The sequence below is a fragment of the Cynara cardunculus genome, unplaced genomic scaffold (genome assembly GCF_001531365.2).
Source record: "Cynara cardunculus var. scolymus isolate 2C unplaced genomic scaffold, CcrdV1 Un_Scaffold_3518, whole genome shotgun sequence".
Classification (NCBI taxonomy): domain Eukaryota; kingdom Viridiplantae; phylum Streptophyta; class Magnoliopsida; order Asterales; family Asteraceae; genus Cynara; species Cynara cardunculus.
In genome coordinates, this window is record NW_020201512.1 from 12,342 (window position 1) to 36,642 (window position 24,301).

The 24,301-nt window shown below is 34.6% G+C and overlaps 1 long non-coding RNA gene across 1 annotated transcript; it reads left to right on the forward strand.

Moving 5' to 3' along the window:
* The first annotated feature begins 21,331 nt into the window (after nucleotides 1-21,331).
* LOC112503671 lies at nucleotides 21,332-23,312 on the forward strand. The gene is made up of 3 exons (XR_003068048.1): nucleotides 21,332-21,437; nucleotides 23,027-23,133; nucleotides 23,274-23,312. It is a non-coding gene; the product is annotated as an uncharacterized LOC112503671 (long non-coding RNA).
* The last annotated feature ends 989 nt before the right edge of the window (nucleotides 23,313-24,301 follow it).

The following is a 24,301-nucleotide window of genomic DNA, read 5'->3' on the forward strand; positions in this document are numbered from 1 at the left end:
CTCAGAAGAAGTAAATGATTTTAATGAAGAAATTAATTTTTCAAATATCTTAAATTCAATTGTTTGTCTAGATAATGAGATTGATCGTTTTGATTTTTCAAATAATTTACCCAGTCATGAAAATTTCATTGTTAAAAATAATATGACTAAGGATTCTGATTTAGCTTCAGATTTTGAAAAAAATTTTAATCGAAAACCTGTTTCCGAGAATGTTTACTATAAAAAGAATAAAACCAAAAAGAATTCAAGGAAACATAAGAAGCTTACCAAGAAAAATAAAGTTCGACATTCAATTAAATCTGATAATTTTCTTTTTCCTTTTTCAGATAATGCGTTGAAGTTTAAGACTATTTGGAGAGTAAAAGAAGAAGACAAATCATCAACTCAACTAAAGAAGAATAATTTTACTAAATATGTATTAAATGATTCGACATTGAATAATTCTGTAATACGATCTTTAGTTGATAAATTATTTGATATTGGACATAGTAAAAATAATTGTTCTCCGTGTAGAGTGACTGAATTACTTAAGTCCTTTACTTCGTTTAAATCCTATCATTTCATGCATTCTGTCACACCCCGTTAAAGCGGAAACACGAGGTGTAACAGGTAAGCGAGTCACAGCAGCAGATAATAAATAGCACCATTCAAGTTTTACAAAAATAAATCAAGTTTAACTTCATCAAAACTGCTTACATGTTCTAGTCTTCCATTATTCTTAGGGGCTGAAGCAGTAGCGACTGCTTGTTTTACCCAAAACCGCTCCCTTGTAAACAAAAGGTTTGGTAAAACTCCATACGCAATAATAAATAAAAGAATACCTAACATCAATTTCTTTCAAGTTTTTGGTTGCAGATGTTTCATTCTAAATAACAAAGAGGACAGAGGGAAGTTCGCTGCTAAAGCTGATGAARCAGTTTTTGTTGGATACTCGAAGACATCCGCCGCATATAGGGTCTACAATAAACGGACCAAAATCATCAATGAAAGTGTAAACATATCTTTTGATGAAGTCATTGATGTGGCTTCTGAAAAATTCAGTTCAGGACCCGGACTAATAATTAACACCTTGCGGGAAGCTGATCAACCTGAGACTTCTAATTCTGATAAAGGTGATTTAGATTCCTTATTTGAACATTTTTATGAAGAATATTTTGAAAATAAATCTAATCAGCCTAATGTTTTGTCCAGGGAAAATTCAACTGAACAACAGTTATCAGGTCCATCTCCTGATGTGCCGGTAACTGAAACAGAAGAGAAAACGGAAGTAGTCAATGAAGAAATAGAAATGGAAAATCTGAACAATCCCGTTTAGTGTGAAGAGGGTGAAACTTCTGAAGTGCAAGAGGTGTTGGTCGAACAAGTTGATAATAATCCACCTAAATCAGATATTCAACCTATACTAGTTCCTAATATTGAACCTTCACCTGAACCTGCTCCTATAAACTCTCTAAGTACTTATACTGATCAAAAGTCTGATCAAAGTTCTTATACTCCCCTACCTCATAGCAAGAAGTGGACTCGAAATCACCTAATACATCAAGTAATTCGTGATCCATCAGCACCCATTCGTACACGGTTTACGACAGCTAATGAGTGTCTTTATTCCACATTCTTGAGTACTATTGAGCCGACTAAGGTTTCCAAAGCCTTAGCTGATCCGGATTGGATATTAGCAATGCAAGAAGAGTTTAACCAGTTCGAAGCACTCAAAGTCTGGAGAATGGTATCTCGTCCCAACAATAAGACGATTATCTAAATGGGTATTCAAAAATAAAAAAGATGAAGATGGTGTTGTGGTCATAAATAAGGCTCGGCCCGTTGCTAAAGGATATAATCAACAAGAAGGTGTTGACTATGATGAAACGTTTGCCCCGATTGCAAGGATTGAAGCAATACGAATGTTTTTGACGTATGCGGCACACAAGAGCTTAACGGTGTATCAGATGGACGTCAAGACAACATTTTTATATGGACTTCTCAAAGAGGAAGTCTATGTATCACAACCGGAGGGTTTTGTTGATCAGTCAAAGCCGAATCATGTCTAYATCCTTGATCGAGCTCTTTACGGCCTTAAACAAGCTCCGAGAGCCTGGTATGATATCTTATCAGAGTTTCTGGTAAAGTCAGGCTTCTCGAAAGGTAATATTGACACAACCCTTTTCATTAAAAAAGAGAAGTCTGATATTATTTTGATACAAATTTATGTAGACGATATAATATTTGGATCTACAAACCCCAAATACTGTAAAAACGTTTATGCCTTGATGGTTTCACGTTTTAAAATGAGTATGATGGGTGAGATGAACTTCTTTTTAGGTCTTCAAAATAAACTATTATCTTCGGGTATCTTTATCTGTCAAACTAAATATATTTTAGATATCCTGAAGAAATTTAATATGGAAAACTGTTGATCTATCAAAACACCTATGGCTCATGGAACAAAAATCCATGCTGATCCTTCTTGAAAAGCTATTGATCAGAAAACATATCGAGGCATGATAGATTCTTTGATGTATTTGACATCTTGTAGACCTGATATAATGTTTTCAACACATCTTTGTACCAAATATCAGTCTAATTCAAAGGAGTCTCATCTAACTGTCGTTAAGCGCATTTTCTGATATCTTAAAGGGACTGCTAATCTTGGACTCTGGTATCCTAAGGGTACTAGTTTTGAACTGACAGCTTACTCAGATGCAGACTATGCAGGCTGTATGTTGGACAGAAAAAGTACAACAGGACATCTACAGTTTTTGGGAGAGAAGCTAGTCAGCTGGGCATCAAAGAAACATAACTGCGTTTCCATTTCCACTGYCGAAGCAGAATATGTAGCTGCTGCAAGCTGCTGTTCTCAAGTGCTATGGATGCAGACACAGCTCAGAGACTACGGGTTTTATTTTAATAAAATTCCAATTTACTATGATTCTAAAAGTGCTATTGCTATTTCATGTTATCCTGTTCAACACACTAAAACCAAGCATATAGATATCCGATATCATTTTATTAAAGATCATGTAGAAAAAGGAACCATTGAACTGTATTTTGTAAATACAGAATTTCAATTAGCTRWCTTATTTACGAAAGCTTTAGATGAAAAACGCTTTAGCTTTATTGTATCTAAGTTAGGTATGTTAAATTTGAAAATTTGAATTTTTATTAAAAACAGTTCAATTTATTGAATTGTATTTAAATCAAATTCATTTAGTCAAATATCTGTATTTTTTTTAAATACAAGTTAGTGTTTCAATTTTTTCTATCTGATTTTAAATTTCTTGATCGTGTGAATTTATATTTGAGGGGGAATGTGAATTTTTTTTATCTGATCATATTTTGAGGGGGGGTGAATTTTATCTGTTTTGAACTAACAGTTTATATTTTTCTTACAGTATTTTGAGTATTATCTAATTTTTGAAAGATGTAGAGTTTAGAAATATAAGTGTTTGGCCGATTTAGTCTAATCCGGACAACACTTGTCCGATTTAGACTAATCCGGACAAAAGGCTATATGATGAACTCTTATCCGGATAAGGTTAGATATACTTTACAATGGATTGAGCGGATTTACAAATCGTCTAATTCATTTGACCGGATTCCTAAATCGCTTGTTGATTTTACTTTTTCAAGTCCTTAAATAGTTCATCTCTTGAGCGGTTTAATCCTTAATTTGAGCGATTTAGCTTTCTTTGTTGTGCGATTTATTTCAGAATCGTTTGAACCTTGAGCGATTTATTCTTAAACCGGACAAGTCTTGACCGGTGTTCTTCTAAATCGTCTATGCCTTGAGCGATTTATTGTTCGGATTAACACTTAGATATTTCATATTCCATAAATCGGACACCTCATGACCGATTTATTCTAATCCGGATAAGCCTTGAGCGGTTTAGAATTTGAACGGTTTTTGACTTTGACTATAAATAATCGACTCAATTTTACTTTTCACTTTCTACTTTCATCTACTATTCATCATCGTCTCCGTTCAACTACCTGGTTAATCGCTCAAAGTTTCTTTGAATCTACACTCTGTTTCATCCCGTTTCTCATTAAGGTTCACTTTGTTTGATCTTCTTGTTCATAATTCCTTGACCATATCATTTTATTGGACTTATTCGGAATGATTGGACTGGTTTATGATTAACATTGAATCGAACCTAAATCGAACCATAAAAGGCTTAATAATAAAAATCAGGTTTATCACTGTTAATCGTTTCGAATAAAGTTTTTTTTTATGTTAAATTTTTTTTTCTTTTTGATATTTTTAGGTTAATTTTTCCTTAAAGTGTGTTTTATAGTAATTTTAGAGTGTTGTTTGTTTTGACCGGATTTCTCACCGGAGAAGGTGATCGAAGTTTACTCCGATCAACCTTAATCCGGTTGATGATTGTCAGGATTAGATTTTTTGTTAGACTTGGTATATTGGTTGGTTTCTTTTTTTGACCGGATATGAAATCCGSTCACCAAAATTTTTTCTTTAAGTTTTTTGTTAAGTCTTTTCTTTAGATTTGTTTAGTGTTTATATTTTTTTTAGAAATTCATTTTTGTTTGTTGTTTTGTTTTAATTTTTTTTCGTAAATTTTTTTTTGTTTTAAATTCAATTTTTTTACTTTCAAAATTTTGAGTTTCTTGAATAATATTGGTTCTAATATTTTAGATTTTTTACAGGTTAATGGCGGACACAAGACATCAATCTGACGAGGAATCTCACGTTCCTTCGGTCAGATCCGACAATATTCCAAACCACCCGCCTAACCAACCCATACCCTCTGACACCCTATTTCCTCAAATAAAAATACCTAGATATAAAACCTAACAACCATTCCTTCTCTTTTGTTATGCCAGCTGAATACCTAATCATCCCAGAAATACTGAAAGGACACCCCATAGCCTACTCTTTATCAGCTAATACACCTGTTCCAATGGTGTATTTACAACAATTMTGRAGTAYGCTTACTTTGGAAAAAGACGGTGACACCATTTATTTTGAAGGGGAAGTTGACGAATATGTTAGTCGTCTGATATTAAAACGACTAAGAAGGATTCTCTATCTGCCCAGACCAGGCTCTACTGGATTTGAAGATTTTGTATCAAATGAACAACTGTGCTTAGACATCAAACGGTTAGGATACTCGACAGAGTTGACTAACCCGACACAGTTCAAAAGACGATTCCTACCATCCATTTGGCATTTGTTGTTCTCAATTCTAAACAGATGCCTAACATCAAAGACTGCGGGGATAGGTACTTGCAGTAGCTCGTTTCTCAAATTCTTTCATGGAATAGTCTTCTCGAGAAACTATGACTATGCTTTAGTCATATGGAATGAATTGGTGGAGCTTGTCAATGCAAAAAGATTCCCGTGTAAAGCCAGGAAATTTGTGCCCTTCCAGAGGTTTCTGCAACTTTTTATTAAGGCAATGATGAATGCTAATGAAGACATTTCGGCTAGATCCAAGGCTGAAAAGTGGCCGACATTCGTTATGTCTAGAATTCGGCAGCATACAGAAGTAGAAGATTTGGATTCTATAATGGAAATACCATCAGAACTAATTTCCTTAGCTGATCAGACTGCTTAGTGCGTTATAGACTATAGGAGAGTGATAGATCCTATAGTTCAACAAGATCCGGTTGAACTTGCCCAGGGATCACCCCATGCCTCAGTTGTGAGAGATGAGTTAGAGATAGAAGAGAGAGTTCAGGAACAGGGGTTACTAGAACAGGGAAGTTTGCTGAGGGAAAAAGAATTAGAGAGGGGTGAAAAGGAGGGAGAGCGTCTGATCGACAAAGTACTTCATCTGACAGTACTTCTACAACTTCTTCAAGTTCGGAAGATACTTAAACCGACAATGGGAGGCAGTTCCTGGTGATCATGATGATGATGATAATAATGATGATGGAGTGGACGACCGTGCTCAAACTATTCTTTCACAGAATATTCCAATTGGAACACTGGTTGATGATATAAACGACATTTTTCTACAATTTTCAGCTCAACAGCCTTGTCCGAGTCTAAATTCTTTGTCGTTCAATGTTGAAGAATGTGATGATTATGACTGTATCTTCAAGACATTTCTAACGAAGAAGGAGATGAGGGAGTTTCAGTTGAAAATGAAGAGAGAATGAGTGAAAGAGACGAAGAAAAATATGGAGAGGGTGTGAGTGAAGCACAAAATGAATATCAAACTCCTTACCTAGCCGAAACACATAGCCGGGCACCCATATCTACTACTGACATTCATTCGTTGAATGCTGGTATTGAACAAGACATAGCTAGCCYAGTTATGCAAATGCACACCCCACCCATCCACTCAACTGGTTCTCAACAACCAGATATTTCAATTGAACACGGGGATATAGCACATCCGCTAATTACTTATCATTTGGAGAATGTAGTTATTGAAACAAGTAGGCCGTTGCCCCAGCCCACGACATCGATTCTGTGCACCTCGAGTCTAGCGCCGATACACATAGGTACACACGAGTCTAAAGCATCTGTTGCTCCAAGTGCAGTTCTTAGTGAACTTGCTGGAATGACCAAAGTGGTGTCATTTGACATTTCACAAGGACAGGTCGGAAGTCCTACAAATGCTACTCTCATGCCAACATTGAACGTAGGCAAAAAAGTTTATTCAACTGTTGTTTCGACTGGTAATCTAAGTGATCCAGGTGTAAGCTTACCAGACTTTGTGTCATGGGAATATCTGGACGGCGCCCTAAAGGCTGTTCAAGAAAATATGGATGCACAGATTGCAAGTCTGAAAAGACTTCTAAAGGGGAAAGAAACGATAGAAGAAGAACAACCATCTGTGCCATCACCATCACATGTACCTGAGCCATCGGTACAAGAACAAACGATGGATGAACTTAAATCGCTACTGTACGCAAAATTGATGGCATCTCAAAATCCCAACACTGAAGATGTAGTCTTGGTTGGGCTCTTAAGACAACAATTGGATGTTAACCCTTTCGTTAGAGCCTCAGAGTTTTTGGGTTTTCAAGATGTGGTTACTTCTAGCTTCACAAAAGTTAGCAAGTTAATCACATCCAAAACCCAAGATCATAAAAGTTCAATTGATGCCCTTGTTGAACGGGTGTCTACTTTGGAAGAAACTTGCAGATCTCACGCCATCTCTCATAAAAGAAGGCATGATGATCCGGATGATCCAGATCATCATGAGGGAGAGAGGAAGAGACAGAGATTGGCTGAGACTTCTGAACAAGATGCAAGGGTTGAAAATGAGCCATCTGCTCAAGACATAATTACTGAAGCTTCTACCCTGGAGTCTGTTCGGGGAAGAATAATTAAGGCTATTGTTATAGAAGATGAAGAAGAATGGAGACAAGTCCTATGATCGAGCCAATGGTTGAAAAGCCAGCGGACTCCACAGTAGGGACAAGGTTGTTATTGGACTTGTATGCCAATGTAGGTTTCAATGATGTATTTTCTACTGTTCTGGGTGGAGAGCAAGATTTTGGAGAGGACATTGATAATATTGATGAGTCAATTGGGATTTAGTTTGACTTGGAAACTGATATAAATGATGAAGATCCAATTTTTCCTCTTCAAGATGATCGTCAGATTATTCCATAATCTTCCACTGCAGATGCAACTGGTGTATCAGACATCTCTGCTCCTAGAGAACATTTTGATCCTACAGAAATTTTCACATAGAATTATGTACCATTTCACATCCGAGCAAATTTTCCAGGTTACGATAGAGAAAGGATCCGAGAGCCGTACATGGAAGATATCTACTTTAGAATTTTTATCCGTCATCGTAAGGTTCTGAGCGGTGTTAAAGTCCTTGGTATTCATCGGCAAACCAAAGATTATCGTTTAGAATACAAACACCTTTTGAAAGCTAAGCGCCTACCTATTAGTGAAGTTCGTACCAAGCATCGGGTTGTCACAATTAAGCAGATTGATGCTCAAAGACTTCTGAGAATCTGGTATCCTGATTTTACTATGACTAGACAGGATGGACAAATCTGGAGATTCAGTGAAGCTGATTTTTCAAGCTTCTATTTGGAAGATTTAGAGTATATGTACTTCGAGATCAGAAACATGACTAACAGAAAGGAGGGAGCTCTGGTTGCTCTTGATGCTATTAAAAGATTTATGCAATGTCAAGTAAAGCTGGCCGTGGTCATAGATGTTCAAATGGGTCTCGAAGACAATCAAAGAATCATCAACCTGAAAAGACCTAATCAAGACTTAGAAGATATTGATGCTTATCTTGTTTACATGATTCTCGAAAAGCCAGAGTTCGGAGTCATATATTTTGCTCAGCTTCAAGTGAAGAAATTTATGAGATTCAGTGAGTTGAACAAGTATTCAGATGGTACGATAAGGTCGGTAAGACGAGCGCTTGATTTCAAAAGGGTGAACAACGACAGAGCTGCAGAGTCAGAAAGAATGAGTTCTAAAGAAATATATCTGTTGGTCAATGCTATAAATCTGCTCGAGGAGAAGATTCAGTACAGGAACGCTCTAAGGAGGTTAGAGAAAATTCTTGGATTTAGAAAGACAAAATTTACAAGAGTCCAAACTTGAATCCAAAGGGGGAGAATGTTGGGTTTGAGTATGAGCATTATTGTTGTATTCAAGTTTCTCCATATCTTACATGTTTTTGTAATAGTGTAGCTTTATTACTTCCTTAGTATAAATAGTATTTTTCTTTGTAATTATCTTTATCAAGTCATTAGCAGATTGTAATCAGATTTAGAGCTGTAATTCTCTCTTTCAATCAAGGAAATTACATTTGGTGATCTATTCTTTCTATTCTTACATTCATCGTTTTCTTGAAGATTGATATCATATTTGTATGAATTTTGGACTTCACAATTAGTTTCAGAGCACAGATTGCAGCAATTTGATTAGAGGATTTACAAATTTTTCGAGGATTTTGCACGGATTTAGGGGATTTAAGCGGACTGTTCTTGATCTGTTCTTGAGTTTTATCGACAGAATTGCACATTTTTGGCTTGAATTGCATCAATTTTGAGTGTTAATTGATAAAATTTGCTCTACTAGATTTGCATTTTCAATCTGAACATACTAGATTCACATCTGTTTTGATTTTAATCAAGTTTTGAACCGGATTTTGATCGATTTTTGAGTTTACGAAAATTGTTTCTGTTCTTCAAAAACTCATAATTTTGCATGTTTTGATCCAAATTTTTGGTGAAAAAGTGTTAAAATTGTGTTTGTATTTGAATTCTAATCCGTATAACTCTTGGTTGATTTAGAATAAATCAGGTAAAGCTTGATCGATTTAGATTTAAATCGTTTGTAATGTGTGCGATTTAGTAAGCGATTTAGCTTAATCCGCCTGTTATATTTTGGATTTGTTGTGCAATTTAGTTGATTTGTTGTGCGATTTAGTTGATTTGTTGTGCGATTTAATTGTGCGATATAATTGATTAATTGTGATTTATTCGTGTTTTGACTTTGACTTGTTGAATGGATTTTGACTTTCATTGTTCAGCAATTTGATATCTTTGACTAGTTGAGCGAATTGAATTTGTTGACTTTTTGAGCGGATTGAATAGTTTGACTTTGTAATTGAGTGGATTTGATCGTATTTTGACTTGTTGATTAGGTTGACTTGACTTGTTGACTTTTTACATCCGTATTCAATTTTGGCATTTGTGCAAATTTGACTAAGTGTTTGAATTGACCGGATTTCTCATCCGGATTTGTTGTGAATTGTGCGAGCTTGATTATCTTTGTTTTCCGAATATCTAATCCGGATAACATGAATTGATTAGAAATTCTTGACTATCTTTTTGTCCGGATATCTAATCCGGATAAGCTTGTCCGGACTTCTAATCCGGATAAGTCTGTGTGCTTAATTTTTTCTAACTCTTGAATGAGTGCAAATTCCTGTGTGCGATTTATTGAGATAAATTTTGAATTCTAATCCTTTAAATAAAATTTTGAACTGCAGTAGATCTGATATCATACTAATCTGATATAATGAGTTCAAGAGGAGCAATGGCTATCGGTACTGACACCACGCCACCAGTTCTATTTAGAGGAGACTACAACCAGTATAGAGACAAATTCCTAAACTTTATCGAAAGAATGAAAGAAGGTGAACTAATTATGGAGTTTTTGATGGAAGGACCTGCAGTTTTCTGGAGAGAAACGGCTGCCATCCCTGATGAAGGCAGACCTGCTCAAAGAGTAAAAAAGGACAAGTCCAGATACACTGCGGAAGAAAAGAAGATAGCACATGCTGATGTGTTATGCAAGTCCTACATGATGCAAGCACTGACAAATGATATTTACACAAGCATTGACAATCACAAATCATCTGGTCACAACATGTGGGTACAAATAGAGAAAATGATGATGGGTTCCAAAGTGGGAACTCAGTTAAAAAACACTGATTGTATTTCTGCATACGAACAGTTTAAGGCTAAAGAAGGAGAGAGCCTTGATGATGTATATGACAGACTTACCAGATTGCTGAATGAGCTGACCAAGAACAGAATCTCTAAAACTGTCATAGAGATAAATGTTAAATTCCTTAGTAACTTACAATCAGAGTGGAAACCTTTTGCTAATCATATCAGATTCAACAAATCCTTATCTGATATAGACATACATGAGGTTTATGAAACTCTGAAACAAAACGAGGAAAAGTTTTAGTGGTATGAGATTCGAAAAAGGAAAAGGAAAAGGAAGTTGTTGATCTTTTAGCCTTTGTATCTGAAAAGAAAAGTAAAAGCAGATCTGGGAAGCAAGTGAAGGAGATCAGTCAATCAAGTGAATCGGCAAGTGAAGAAAGCGACAATTCTGACTCTGACTCATAAATGAAAGAATTCAAACAGGCCATGGCAATGATGACAAAAGCATTCCAAAAGAAGTTTCAGAAAAGACCACACTCGGATAACCAGAGATTCTCTTCCGGCTCAAAATACGAATTTAAAGATAAATTCGGTGACAAGAAGAAATATGAAGATAAGAGATGAAGAAGTATGAAAAGAAGCCTGAAGAGAAGAAGAAATTTGTGAAAGACGTAGCTGATGAGAATACAAAATGCTACAAATGTGGCAAACTAGGTCACTTTGCGCTCAATTGCAGAAAGCCGGTAACGAGAAATACCGACTACTACAAGAACAAATTTCTTCTATCAAAACAACAAGATGCGGGCAAAGCATTAGTGGCAGAGGATGACCATTGGTTAAACTTAACCGATGAGGAGGAAGAGTCAGAAGCTGTGGCTCACATCTGCTTGATGGCGAAAACCGAAAATGGTTCTTCAGATTAAGGAGAAGAAGAGAATGTTGAGATGGAAGAAGAGGTATTAGAAAAATCATGCATTAAGCAGATGCTTAAACTTCAATCTTTTCAGCAACAATTAAAAACTGAAAAATTGCATTCAAATCAATTTCAAAAAGAATTAGAAATGCAAAAAGAAAAATACATCAAAATCTTTGATGAAAATGCTGGAAATTTGGATTGGGCAAAATCTTTACTATCTGAATCCAAATCATTTCATGAAAAATCCAACATCTTAAAAATCGAGTTTTCTGATTCAAAGGAACGATATAAATCGTTAGAGTTAGTAAATGAAGAACTGATTGTAAAAATTAGTAAGCTTGAATTACAGATTATTGATTTAAATGAAAAACTGAAAGCTAAGGAAGAGAAGTTATATAAGAGAGGGCAGACTGATCAAATAATTTTTGTAAACAAACCCACTGAAACAAGATTCTTTAACCCTCGGGAAGGGTTGGGGTATGAAAATCCGAAATTTTTAAGAAAAGCTTTATACTATACCCCGACTTTATATAAATTTGAATATCTTGATTGCAGACCCGAGTTTCAAATTAAATTTACTAAATCTTTTGATGAAGTAGAACAACAAGAAGATATTAACCGAAAAAGAAAAGACAAGAGTTCCGTTTGATTATAAAAACTTAAATGATAGCTACAAAACACAAGTCTCTGCACTTTCAACAGATTATTTTCACAGTAATTCAAAAGTAGAGCTTGAATCTAAACCAGCTGAACCAAAGCTTTATACTCCAACTTTAATTTTAGAAAAACAAGTGGTTCAGCTAGAAAAACTTTTAAATGAAGAAAGATTGTCTTTTAATAAACAAAAGCAAGAGTTTTTAAATAAAATTGATGATTTAGAAAATTCTAAAGCTAAAACGGAACGAGTTGAGTCGGAATATTTTTCGTGTGCTAAATCTTCGAGTGACACTTCTGATTCAGAAGAAATAAATATTTTAAATGAATAAATTAATTTTCCAGATATCTTGAATTCAGAAACTTGTTTGGATAATGAGATTGATCAGTTCGACTTTTTCTAAGAAACTTCCCAGTCATGAAGATTTACTTGTTAAAAATGAAATGACTGAAGATTCTGACTTAGCTTCAGGTTTGGAAAAGAATTTTTAATGCAAAACCTGTTTCCGAGAAATGGTATTATAAAAAGAATAAAACTTAAAAGAATTTGAGGAAACAGAAGAAGCTTGTTAATAAGAAAAATAAACATAAAGTTCAACATTCAATTAAAGCTGATGATTTTATTTTTCCTCTTTCAGATAACTCGTTGAAGTTTAAGAAGGTTTGGAGAGTAAAAGAAGAAGAAAAATCTTCAACTCAACAGAAGAAGAACAATTTTACTGATTTTGTATCAAATAATTCGACATTGAATAATTCTGTAAAAAGATATTCAGTAGATGAATTGTTTGATATTAGAAATAGTAAAAATAATTGTTTTTCGTACGGATTGAATGAGTTACTTAAGTCTTTTACTTCTTTTAAGCCTTATCATATCATGCATTCTGCTTTATCTGCTTTATCTAAGAAAATTCATTTTAAAGAACGTTGSTTTGGTACATATAGTATACCACCAACAAGATCTGATCTCAAAGGACCCAATCTAAAATGGGTACCAAAACCCAATTGATTCACTTTTGCAGGTTAACCGGCATGTGCGGTTCTTAGACTCAGGATGTTCTAAGCACATGACTGGTAGAAAAGAATTATTATCTAACTTTGTTGAATCATTTGGAGATACGGTAAGATTCGAAAACGATCAATGCGCGCCTATCATTCGATACGGTGACGTAATTTCTGGGAATTTAATGAAAAAGAAAGTGTCGTATGTCGAAGGACTTGGACATAATCTTTTTAGTATAGGTCAGTTTTGTGATAAAAATTAGAAGTTTGTTTTAAAGCTAACCAGTGTAGCATCCATACTACAGATGGTAAGGAGCTTCTAGCTGGAATCAAAAGATCAAACCTCTACACAATTGACCTATCCAACACACAAGTAGATATTGATGTCTGCTTGATATCCAAGGCATCCTTGAAGCAGAATCTGCTATGGCATCAACATCTTTCTCACCTCAACTTCAAATATTTGAACAAGTTGGTTTGTGACAACTTGGTTAAAGGCATCCCGGACTTAAAGTTTCATAAAGACCAAGTATGCAGTGCATGTGAGATGAATAAGCTGAAGAAAGCTTCACATAAGCTAAAGACAGAGTTCAATACCGAACGTGCTCTGCATCTACTCCATATGGATCTCCGTGGTCCTATGCGAGTCCAAACCATAAACAGAAAGAAGTATGTGTTAGTCATAATTGACGACTACTCAAGATATATATAGGTTCATTTTCTAAGGTCAAAGGATGAAGCAGATGAGACAATCATTTCTTTCTTGAAGACAGTTCAAAATAATCTGCAACTGCCAGTTCAGAAAATCAGAACTGATAACGGAACTGAATTCAAGAACAATACTCTCAGCTCATTCCTAGAATCCATCTGTATCACACATACATTCTAAGCAGCCCAGAGACCGCAACAGAATGGTGTCGTTGAACGTAAAAATAGAACGTTGGTGGAAGTGGAACGTACACTCTTTACATGTTCTACACTTCCATTATTCTTATGGGCTGAAGCAGTGGCGACTGCTTGTTTTACCCAGAACCGATCTCTCATTGACAAAAGGTTTGGTAAATCTCCCTATGAAATAATAAATAAAAGAATACATAATATCAAATTCTTTCGAGTATTTGGTTGCAGGTGTTTTATCTTATATGACAGGAGGACAGAGGGAAGTTCGCTGCAAAAGGCTGATGAAGTTGTCTTTGTAGGCTATTCGAAATCATTTGGTGCATATAGGGTCTACAACAAAAGGATAAAATCATCAATGAGAGCGTCAATGTGTCATTTGGTGAAGTTATTGATGTGGCTTCTAAACAACACGGTTCAGGACCCGGGCTGATATTTAATACTATGCTGAAAGCAGATAAACTTGAATCTTCGAATACTGATATTTCTGATTTAGATTCTTTGTTTGAAAACTTTTATGATGAATATTTTAAAAATAAATCTAATCAGTCCAACGATTTGTCCAGGAATATACAAATCGAACAACAGTTATCTGGTCCATCTTCTGATGTTCCAGTAACTGAAACTGAAGAAGAAACTGAAGAAGTAGATGAAGAAATTGAGATGGAAACTCTTGATGGTCCAGTTCAGCGTGAAGAGGGTAAAAATACTGACGTGCAAGAGGTGTTGGTTGCTGAAGATGAAAATATCTTACCTCAATCAGATATTCAGCCTACCTCAGTTCCAAATATTAAGCTTTCACCTGAACCTGTTCGAATTAATTCCCCAAATGCTTACGCTGATCAAAACTCAGATCAAAGTTCCTATATTCCCCTACCTCATAGCAAAAAGTGGACCAGGAATCATCCAATACATCAAATTATTGGTGATCCATCAACACCTATTCGTACTCGGTCTGCTACAGCTAATGAGTGTCTATATTTCACGTTTCTGAGTAATATTGAAGCAACTAAGGTGTCTGAAGCCTTAGCAGATCTAGATTGGATACTCGCAATGCAAGCGAAGCTGAACCAGTTTGAAGCACTAAAAGTCTGGAGATTGGTACCTCGTCCCAACAATAAGACGATTATCGGTACAAAATGGGTTTTCAAGAATAAAAAGGATGAAGACGGTGTTGTTGTTAGAAATAAAGCCCTGCTCGTCGCTAAAGGATACAATCAACAAGAAGGTGTTGACTACGACGAAACCTTGGCCCCGGTAGCAAGGATCGAAGCTATAAGGATGTTTCTGGCGTACGCTGCACACAAGAACTTCACTGTGTATCAGATGGACGTCAAGACGGGATTCCTTTACGGTCTTTTCAAAGAAGAAGTCTATGTTTCTCAACGGGAGGGTTTTGTGGATCAGTCAAAGCCGGATCATGTATACATCATCGACAGAGCCCTATACGGTCTTAAACAAGCACCGAGAGCCTGGTATGACATATTATCAGAATTTCTGGTAAAGTTAGGTTTCTCAAAAGGTAATATTGACACGACCCTCTTTATTAAAAAAGAAGAAGTCTGATATTATTTTGATACAAATTTATGTAGACGACATAATATTTGGATCTACGAACCCAAAATACTGCAAAAAAACTTTTCTACCTTAGTGGTTTCGCGTTTTAAAATGAGTATGATGGGTGAGATGAACTTCTTTTTAGGTCTTCAAGTAAAACAATTATCTTCGGGAATTTTTATCTGTCAAAAATAATATATTTTTGATATTCTGAAGAAATTTAATTTGGAAAACTGTTCATCTATCAAAACACCTCTGACTCATAGAACGAAAATACATGCTGATCCATCTGGAAAAGCTGTAGATCAGAAAACATATAGAGGCATGATTGGTTTTTTAATGTATTTGACGTCTTGTAGACCGGATATTATGTTTTCAACACATATTTGTGCCATATATAAGGCTAATCTAAAGGAGTCTCATTTAAGTGTCGTTAAACGTATTTTTCGTTATCTGAAAGGGACTGCTAATCTTGGACTCTGGTATCCCAAGGGTACTAGTTTTGAACTAACAGCTTACTCAGATGCAGACTATGCAGGTTGTATGTTGGACAAGAAAAGTACTTCGGGACATCTACAATTTCTGGGAGACAAATTAGTCAGTTCGACGTCAAAGAAACAAAATTGCGTGTACATATCTACTGCTGAAGCAGAATACATAGCTGTTGCTAGCTGCTGTTCTCAAGTATTGTGGATGCAGACACAGCTCAGAGACTACAAGTTTTATTTTAATAAAATTCCCATTTATTGTGATTCCAAAAGTGCAATTGTCATATCTTGTAATCCTGTTCAACAGACTAAGACCAAAAATATAGATATCCGGTATCATTTTATTAACGATCATGTAGAAAAAGGAACCATTGAGTTGTATTTTGTAAATACAGAGTTTCAATTGGCTGACTTATTTACGAAAGCTTTAGATGAAAAACGCTTTAGCTTTCTTGTATTTAAGCTCACTCAGATATGGTTGTCCTCTTGGGTACGTCTGTCGGTTTTGACATTCCATAGAGGTATTTCTGATAAGCACTCAGTCCCTCCTAAAATTTAGCATTATACACATTTGATCACAAAGGTTGATCAAAATATTATTTCTTTAAAGCGCAATGATCAGATAAAAAATTGATCAAGAAATTTGGCTTTAAACACAATTGACGAAAGAATGATGCGACAATAATTCGATTATTCGGTATATGAGAGAAATGAATGAAGATTTGTAAGAACAAGTTTACAGATTCTGATATTAAAAAAAATGAATGTATATGAATCAATGTAAAAAATATCAGAAAACAAAATTGAATACAAACGAGTGTAATATCACCGAAAAAGATTTTCATATAAGAGACGTGATAATAACAGTTTTGAAGAATAGCTGAAACAGGTATTGGAGTTATGTACGACGAGAAATTACGCAAGTAAAATCTCAAGAAATACCTGTTCAAAAAACTGTACTCGTTTCAAAAAACATTTCCATTTCCAAAAACATTTATTCAAAATTTTCTAGAGACTCCCCCTAGCAAAACAGATTTAAGTAATGATTCAATTTAGCTCAAAAAATTTAAAAAATTTAAGAAAACATTTTAAGTAAGGGTTCTAAACTGAGTGTTTAGAAACCACACTCGGTAAAGCACGAGTTCTGAACTGAAATCTTCAGAAGTCTCGTTTGAAATAAATTACAACTCCCCCTGCATTGGTGTATCACTGAAATTATATTCTGATCAGCACAAAATTGACACACCTGCAAAACCAGATTAAGTAGATTTTGGTACCCAAAAGAACTTGGGTCCTATTTTGTTAGTATCAGGTTGGGGTATGTTGTAATTACCAAACCATTTATTTCTATATGGTATTTTCTTTTCAGCACTATTAACAGGATGATTATACACAAAATATGACTCATGCCAGTTATCTATACTACATATATAAGCATTTAGGTCATTATCTTAAATACAAGTCCTTAAGCATAAGTTACAACCATTTTATGCAAGATTTTCAAAAAACTCTTAAGGACAATTCACAAAGCATATGGTACAAATTATTGATGCATTGACTTTATGGTGCAAATCCAGCAAATATTGGGGCTTCTTTTTGGGGGTAAGGTCAAAAAGCCTTTCTCTGATTTCTTCTTTCCCAACCTCTTCTTCATGATTTTTGCAACGCAATCCCTTCCCCAACAAACCATTTTGGGTAAGTTCAAAAAGCTTTCTATGTTTTCTACTTTTCCAGCCTCTTCTTCATGAAATTTCCTACGCCAAAACTAAAATAGTATGGTCAAAATACGATTTCTTCATATGGCTGCAAACCTTGCACAAATGGGCTGTTGCCAAGAAGTGATCATCGCTGCATATAACCAGACTTTGGAGGTTATGTTTTCTCCACAGCTTCCAAATTTTCTGAGGTATTGACTTGGTTCTTCTTGTTGATAATATTGATTTATGAACTCTCTTCTCTTCCTGTTGTTTGCATTCTCTGTTTCCAAAAGTAAATAATCAAGTTTTTGGTGATGATGTCGTTCGATTTATGATTCTCTTCTCTTCTTGCTGTTTCCAAAAGCCTGCCATGAAGTAAATAATGAATAATTCTTGTTGACAATTTTGATATTTTTTTTGGTCATGGGAATGAATCAGATTTTGATCATGTATATATATGAAGGTTTTTTATTTTGGTAATCGGGTTTGTTTTTTCTTTAAATTTGTTGATTTTCTACTCAACCACATCCTTCTTTGTTCCTACTGTTTTATTTCACATGATTGAGACCCAAATGGTGATATTTGGATATTCCTTTCCTGCTGATAATTTTGCTTTCTTAATCTTTGGTTCTTCTTGCATAATGCCAAACTTGCTTTGTGCATAATGGTCTTGCATAATCTAATAAGGAGTATAACCACCTGCATTTGCATAATGCACTTACCCTGTGTTTTCTTATACACATGGTTTTTTCATTTGCAACCAAACCTGCTGAACATTTGTTAAAACTGCTCTGTCCAGAACCAATGTTCATCAAGTTTGGTTATTGAACCAGTACCTCAACAGGTTTGAGAACACAGGTTTGAGAACATGTCAAAATAAAATACACAGGCTTTGACCAAGTGACTGTCAATTAAACTGTTTTGTCCTGTTGTGAGTAACTTGAACCTTACATGATGAGGCATCACATGTTTTGTCTATATAACCATTCATTGAAGTGATTTATTGTTCCCTTTTACCAAATCCATACACAACACAGAAACAGTCTCCATTTCAACAGTAAGTTGAGGTGGTTGTATCAGGCCCCATGTAAGTCAATAACCATTGCAATGTATGTCATGAACAGTTGTGGCTGCTTGCTGGTTCATTAAAATATACAATACATCAACTCATTAAGTCAATGCTTGTGTCTGCTGTAATACATACAGCATCCATGTGTCTGTTGTAATGCAAACCTCATGCCCATAAATGAGTTGCTATAAAAAATAGCTTTATCCTAAACACAGTTGCTAAGGCAATGATTGACATGATTAATCCAAAATTAAATATTTAAAAAACTAAAAATGGTTTCATACAGGAACTTATAAGCAGCTACTAAAGATGATGAAATTTCTACAGATCATTACAACTTGGGTACACAATGGAAAACAATAACATGCCATTTAATATGTAATAACCTATGAGCAAGCGGGTATATCAACTTTAATAGCATAAACATTTGTATGGATTCCTATAAACTGGCAAAAGATGCAAAGTAATGTTGTTTAAGTGTGTATTTCACTAAATGGCATATAGTATAGTACCTATCCAACAACTCTTAACATGCATGATCACATGGAACACAATACACAAGTCAATCACATTTCAACTTAAAAGTAAATGTTGTTTAAGTGTGTATTTCACTAAATGCACTGTTTGCTTATTGAGAAGATGAATCATGAAAAAGTAATATTATGCATACAAGCAGATCTGTCCCTTCAACTATGTTCTAAAAGGTTTTGATGTTTGATGCTTGAAGTGGCTGAATAGCTCCATCATCTTATTCACACAATTACGTATGTTTCCATTACATTATGTTGCAGATCACGAAATGCTTATGCTCGATTGGAACGATTGAGAATTCTTCTCCAGGTGGGTACTTTATCTAATTTTTTTCTTGTGTGTGTGTGTTTAGATACAGTAGCAACATTAATTATTTTTTAAAACACTAGACTTGTTCAAAACAACAAACTGGTCCTTATGTGTGTGTGTTTCGATAAAACAGYTGTTACATGTTCATATTTTTATCCACATGAACATGCCTATGGAGTTATGCACACACACAGATTGGTGATGGCCTTATGGTCAGGAGCTGTTTTTGGGTCTGTTTCAGTTTGAGTTATGCACATACAGAAACATAAACAACTGTTTCCATTTCATTTTATACACATACAGAAACAGAATGCTCTTTCCATTTCTTCTTATGTGTGTGTGTATGCATAGATATTATATTAGCCCTGTTCATTAGATTCTTGTTGAAATGGTGTTTAGCATATTTAACCAGTAAGAACTGCCTGTTTGAACCGTTGCCTGGTTTTTAACTAGAGTTTCAATCCTCCTGTTTCCAGATTGCAGATACGATGTTAAAACATCCATATAATATATGTGTTAAAACTGACTACACAACTCCAAGGATCAAGGGGTTTTGCCATTTGTTTGAAAAAATTAATTGTGAAGTAGTTTAAACTTTAAATACATCAAATAGCATATCCATCCTTTGATTCTTGTTGTAATTGGTAAGGTAGACATGAGCTGCTGTTGCAATGCATACATACATACCCTATTGTGCACATACATAACCATGTGCCTGCTGGAACATTATCATCTTTAACATATTTTCATTCTAGTGTTTGTTACCTCTTCAATTTGGGCTGGAACATTATCATCTTTAACATATTATCTGCATTATAGTTTAATGAAAGCATATGTTTTCTACTAATTAGGAAATGACTACTAAATTAGGTGTTAAAAACCTGTCATCTATGAACAGTGCATGCTTGCTTACATGTATGAGCAATGTGCACAACTATATATGACTTTTACTTTATATTTGACTATTTTCCCTTCCACTATCGAATCTGTCCAAAATCAAATTTGTCCACTGTTAGTTTGGTTCCTTTAAGTTTGTACATGGTTATGTAGTGTAGGTAACTTCAACCTTACTTGATGCAGGCAAGCAGCAAATGGTACTAATCTTACAGCCCCCTGTAATTCATACAGCACCCTATGCATGCTAAATGCACATAGAGATATAATAAGCCGGTGACAGTCAATTAAACTGTTTTGTCCTGCTGTGAGTAACTTGAACCTTACATGATGAGGCATCACATGTTTTGTCTATATAACCATTCATTGAAGTGATTTATTGTTCCCTATTACCAAATCCATACACAACACAGAAACAGTCTCCATTTCAACCAGTAAGTTGAGGTGGTTGTATCAGGCCCCATGTAAGTCAATAACCATTGCAATGCATGTCATGAACAGTTGTGGCTGCTTGCTGGTTCATTAAAAGATACAATACATCAACTCATTAAGTCAATGCTTGTGTCTGCTGTAATGCATACAGCATCCATGTGTCTGTTGTAATGCAAACCTCATGCCCATGAATGAGTTGCTTTAAATAATAGCTTTATCATAAACACAGTTGCTAAGGCAATGATTGACATGATTAATCCAAAATTAAATATTTAAAAAACTAAAAATGGTTTCATACAGGAACTTAAAAGCTACTAAAGATGATGAAATTCTACAGATCATTACAACTTGGGTAAATGGACAACAATAACATGCCATGTAATATGTAATAACCTTTGAGCAAACGTGTATATCAACTTTGTTTTTAAGCCTGTTGGATGTTAGCATGTCACTGCTAATCGTGTTTCTGCCCTTTGGTGATCCTGCAAGCATGCAATTGCTAATGATGCTATGTTTTTCAAATACAGGAGGCAGAATTGTTGTTGAATGTTAAAGATCATATTTTAGTTCTTGAACACCAACTGATTACAGCTGAAGAAAAAAAGACTTTGCTGGCCAGATACACTGTCAAGGAAACACAGGTGGCTTTCTCATCCACTATTTTTCATTTTTGTAGCTAAATATCATTACATGTTCCTGTGTTTTGGTTTACGCTTCATCTCTATTTCTGTGTTATTTTATGCAAGGAGCAGTTTACATAGTATGGCAAGCAGGTTATTAGAAAAGTAGTTGTAATCCAATGTTTAACATCAAGCATACATGGTCTTTTTATTTAAATCCTGCAGTTGAATCTTCTTCAAATCCTTATCAGTTGAATCTTTATTCATACTCATTTTATTGGAAGTATCGATGCAATTTAAAATTTTATTTTTTAAAATTGTAAAAAATAAGTCTTGATTAGAGTTATTCACGGGATGACAAAGATCTGTTAGAAAAATAGTCTTGGACTGTCATTCTAGATCAAATAGGCAGATCCATAATTAACTGTTAAAATTATTGGGCGATGCAAAAATTGCGACTACACAAACTGATGATTCAACTTTATATATTAGTTAACTTGCAAAATAACCACACAAACTCATGATTCAAAGCCAAACTAATGCTTTAGAATTCTGATTTACCCGCGCTGCACATTATATGGAGTCTTATATGCACATTACAAACATCAAGTCAATGCTTGTGTCTGCTGTAATGCATACAGCATTCCTGTGTCTGCTGTAATGCACACATAGATCTAATAAGCAGATGCCATAAAGAATACTAATCATACAGCATCCCTGTGCCTGAAAGGGTACTAATCTTACATCCTCCTGTAATTCATACAGCACCTTTTGCATGCTTAATGCACATAGAGATATAATAAGCCGGTGCATGATGTCTCCAAAGCTGGGATTATGCAAGCTAGTTGACAAGTAAAAATCTTTATTCAAATCATCACCTCCAAGTAATCACCATCACCTCCAACTGAAACAGAAGCCTGTCATCTCTAATTTGCATTATGCCCTAGCATATTATCTAATCTGCATTCTGGCCTGGCATATTATCTAATCTGACATTCAACACTTAGTTGATCAAGTTCTATAACTCAAGTAGTTATGTTAGAACAATTGAGAACAAAATCATTGCAGGTGGGGTGTTTCAAACCATCATCTTTGTCCTTAACATGACTATTTGAAGACAAGTAGTTTATAAAACAGTCCCTATGTTGGTACAAACTTATGTACTGCAAGCTGATTTTACCTTCTGTCCTGGCTCATTCATGTCTAAGAACTATTGAAATGAACTATTTTTCCCTTTTATAAATACCTTAGACACTTACATAGTTATTAGGACGACAGGGACTTAATTTCTTAAACACATTACCAGGATTTGGTGTCTAGATTATGAAATGGAAAAGAACTATTTTGCCCTTTTATTACTCTGCCATCTAAGTCCATGTTTAAGTCTAATAACCATATATTTCCTCTAAAAGCTGTTGGCTTTCATATATTTGATTGACATAAACCATGTTATAAATACCTTAGTATTTATCACTCATTCAAAACTACATTTTCCCTGTGCATGTGTCAATAACAAATGAAAATTTGCATAAGCTTTGATCTAATCACACACACAAACATGGACTTTACTTTTCATTTTAAACTAACCATCTTCCATTGCTCGATTCAAGACTCCATTGATCCACTCGGTCGAAGTACTCCATTTGTTCACTGGATTCTTGCTTGATTTCCAGAAAGCATTTTGCTCCTCAATCGGTTGTTGCTTGATTCAACAGAGGTAATCCATTTCTTCTGTATATGCTTTCTCTACTTGATTCACTAGAGATACAAGTTGTTTGCATGATTCGAAGATAACATAATATACGAATATTATTATAATTTTTCAAATAGGTTCTGATTAGTGTAACAAACTTGTAGAAATGAACACCCCTTATATTGTTGATGAGTTTTCAATGTTAAACAAAGTACATGCACGATGGAGCTTGACAAAAGTTAAAAAATTCACGATTTTAATTGCATGGTAAAAGAAATTTAAACATATTTAACATTTATTTTATTATATTTTAGAGGAGAAAGATGGTAGCAATTGTTCATCATCACCCTTTAATTCAAATATACAAGCAAATGGACTTGGTTGGAAACGTTTTCTCTTTGAATCGTTTCGCAATTGAATATAACCATGGTGATGTGAGGAATGAAGGTTATANACAAATTATCATAGTAACTAACGTTTTTATTACTCATAATAGGGGAAATATAATAAAGATGAGGTTGTATGATTCTGCACGATTCAGTTTTATGGAGATAACTCGTGCAATCGTAGATAATTCTATAATCTACGCATCTCGAGTTAAACTCATTCATTCGCCTACTCGTGCAAATCAAAGTATGTAAGAAGTTGCTTTTATTTTTAAATATTTTATTTTATTTTAGTTACATGTTCTATATTATTAAAAATTTATATTCAATTATTTTCAGATAATTTTTTGAGTTCTACGGAGTTAACAACAATCGTGTTCGAACCACACATGCCAGAAGCAGATACCGTTAGAACATTGATGACATAAACATATATGATTAGTTTTACCATTATCATGTATTATTGGTCTTTTTTTTGTATTTGTGAACTTATATGTATCTTTTATATGTTTTATTATGTTGGTATAAGTTTAATCGTTGTTTCTTCATTGTCTGTTAATGATATATTTTGAATTATTAATTAAAACGACTAAGGCAACTATTAGATACACAATAAAGAATGAGTGATATGTTCGATGAAAAAGTGTATCTACTAAACTTTTATTCAAGACAACCAAGGTAAAAGAACAAGGATGACAAGTTATATTTTGTTCAATCTCGAAATTTCATACCCTAACTTTGTTCATTCTAATTCCGATCTTTACACCTTATTTTACAGATCAAACCATATTTTTCCTATTTTTATC